The sequence below is a fragment of the Triticum urartu genome, chromosome 2A (assembly GCF_056163025.1).
Source record: "Triticum urartu cultivar PI428250 chromosome 2A, HENAU_Tu73, whole genome shotgun sequence".
NCBI classification, from domain to species: domain Eukaryota; kingdom Viridiplantae; phylum Streptophyta; class Magnoliopsida; order Poales; family Poaceae; genus Triticum; species Triticum urartu.
In genome coordinates, this window is record NC_141874.1 from 752,531,352 (window position 1) to 752,534,318 (window position 2,967).

General features: G+C 43.0%; 1 pseudogene; it reads right to left on the reverse strand.

The window, feature by feature from the left end:
• Positions 1-2,166: 2,166 nt before the first annotated feature.
• LOC147987783 (BTB/POZ and MATH domain-containing protein 1 pseudogene) lies at positions 2,167-2,747 on the reverse strand (annotated as a pseudogene).
• Positions 2,748-2,967: the final 220 nt, after the last annotated feature.

Here is a 2,967-nt window from a genome sequence, read left to right on the forward strand (position 1 = left end):
TGTCAGCTTATTTCGGTTCAAGCAAACATGTCCGGCGCTTGGTAGACAGGACCTACTACTGTCCCGGGGCTCAACTAAACTGCAAGGAGAGAAGTCATTATGTTTCATGGCTTGAGGATCTAAATACTGTCAAGACAAATTTTTTTCCTGAACTTAGAAATGTTAGTACTCAAAACATGCGACCAATGGTGATCGTATTGAAGTATGGTCACATCTATAATCGAAAGATGGTAAGATTTTAACTATTTGTCCTTAATTAGTGCATCTTTTGCATACATTATTTTTGAAGCTAAACTTTCATTGCTTAGTATATTAATTACTATACGATGTTCTTCAACAGGGACTTCCGATGACAGTTGTGCCTCAGTGGATCAAGACTAAAGGTGACATGTCAATGGTTAGCTTACGGCCAAGATATCCTACATTGCACATGAGTGCATTCAGGATTTCTGAAAGCGAAGAATGCTTAATACTGAAAGATTAGAGCAAAATTGTTAACGATCGCAGAGAAGTACTAGGGGGCAGCAAGGAGAAGCGCAACCCAAGATTAGGAGACAGATTCATCTGCATGCTCCAGTATGATGAATCAGGAGAGCTATACATGTTCTATGCTATTCTACCTGAGAGGGAGCAGCACTAGTTCATGCTCTTAATTAGTGTCTTATGTCCGTGTCCTGAACTTCGATGTTGGTGATGATTATGTTGAACTCGATGATATCTTTGCTTCTGTTACAAAGTGAATGTTTCCTCTTTAAGCTAGCCAGTGTTAGTGATGATTAGATAGCTAGGGGTAATGACTATGATGATTAAATAGTGGTAATTAGACGACTATGATGATTTTTAGCTAGTTAGAGTTTATTTATTTATTAATATACGATGATGATGATGATGATGACGACTACAACTCATTATAACGTAAAACAATCCTAAATTTAATTGATAATACAAATTTAATTGAAAAATACAAAATAAAACAAACACCCACAAACATTATACGATGGTACTAAAGGGCTCCCGGCCCCCGGAGCTGGCTCGTGCCACATGGTTTCCCTTTAGCACCGGTTCGTGCTGAACTGGTACTAAAGGGGGGCCTTTAGTGCCCACACTTTAGTGCCGGTTATGAAACCGGCACTAAAGAGCCTTACAAACCGGTGCTATTGCCCGGTTCTGCACTAGTGAAAGGCAAACAACTGATTCGAAATTCATAGAAATACCGTCACTAACCCACGCAAGACTATTTCAGCCCATTCAAAACTTTTTCTATCTCACAAGGAAGAGAAAAAAGGGGCAAAAAAGAAGGATGGCACCATCGCTTCCAAAGTCAGCCCGAGTCCGAACAAACAGGAATTATATATGATGTGCGTGTTGTCTTCTATAATGAGGAGCTCGCCCAAACTTATGCAATCAAGCAATATACCTTTTAACTAGGGAAGAAGAACTAGAGGACTGCAAGCTGAACTCAAGACAACTAACACAACAGAGTTTCACATGGATGGAACAGTTTTTTTTTGGAATGGAGGCGTGCCCTTGGCCTCTGCATCATGACGATGCATGCAGCCATCTTATTAAAGAGTCTCGAAGTAGCACAAAGTCAGAAAGTATTACAGCTAGCAAGTGAAGCGAAAAATGAAAATAAAAGTACATGCTCAAAATCACAACCGGTATGACAATGTGAAGGACAAGCTCCCTAGACTTCTATCCTCTTATGCGACCGCCATCCGAATCGGTTGAATATAGTCCGTGCTACCATGTTTCACTGGTTGCACCCAGTAACCAAAGGCTTCCTGGAATCCATAGGAGTGAGTAAGGACCACGTACGGATTCATGCTACTGAAAAACATAGGCAAATACGGAAATACCAATGCCAAGTCAAATAGGCAAACATGGATGGAACAGTTGAAGTCCTTGCTACTGAAAAACATAGGCAAATACCGATGCCAAGTCAAATAGATAAACTACAGCAAGCAGAAACCTGGTTCGCAACTGATGCGTCTCGGCAAATAGATAACACAGATGATTGCCCAGTCAATCCCATTCTACCTGCATTTTTGTCATAGATGGGTTCTGTATCTTTGCCAAGGCACACATGCAACCACACATAGAGAACTAAGTTAAGCATGCATGTAGACTAGACCAACTTATGTGCCATGGTCGTGAGCCATACTACTAAATGGTCATGATAACATCCTTGGCCGCTTTCATTGTATCCGGAAGTAGCCTAGCAGCCGGCTCTTTGAGGATAGATGGGCAACTGCTTTTCAGATGCTCATAGCCATCGCTTGCCATCATCGCCTCCAGATGTGTGGGAGAAGCAAGGAACTGTAGACAAGCTTCCTTGAGTCCACTGCAGTTATGTTGCTCTGCTAAGGCCAAACTGGTTGCCAGCATGTTCACATCAATGTGGCTGCATAACTTGTGCTCGCATAGCTGTTTCAGTCTCTCAATGTCGTACCTGTCTTCTGCCACGAGGAGATGGCCGGCCATCGTCACATCTAGACGTGTTTCACCTTGGTTGCTATCCATCACAAGAGCAGGCAGTGGGTCCGTGTATATGAAATAGAGCAAGGACTTGAACACGTCAGCTTCCATCTCATAGATTTCAATCGGGCTGCCGGCTTTCTCCTTCATGGTGCCGAGGAGCTCCGCCTTGAACACAGATGACCTAGCAGCTAGCACAAAACTATGAGCCAATAATTGCTCCCACCGACATGAAAGGTCAAGCCCGCTCCATTCATGCTCTCTAGGAGGTCGCCGAAAGGTCAACTTCAAGGGCTCAATTAAAGGGAGAAGAGTGATCAAACGGGATAGGGTGTCCGAAGCACGGTTATTGTAGAAGGACTACTTTGCTCCAAACCCAACTTTTCTGTATGATCCATGGTTTTGTCGTTGTTTCTGCATGCGGAAACCATTGTTTTTGTGCATTGTGGAGGGAACGGAAGCACATGATGACTACTTCAAGCTCAGGAG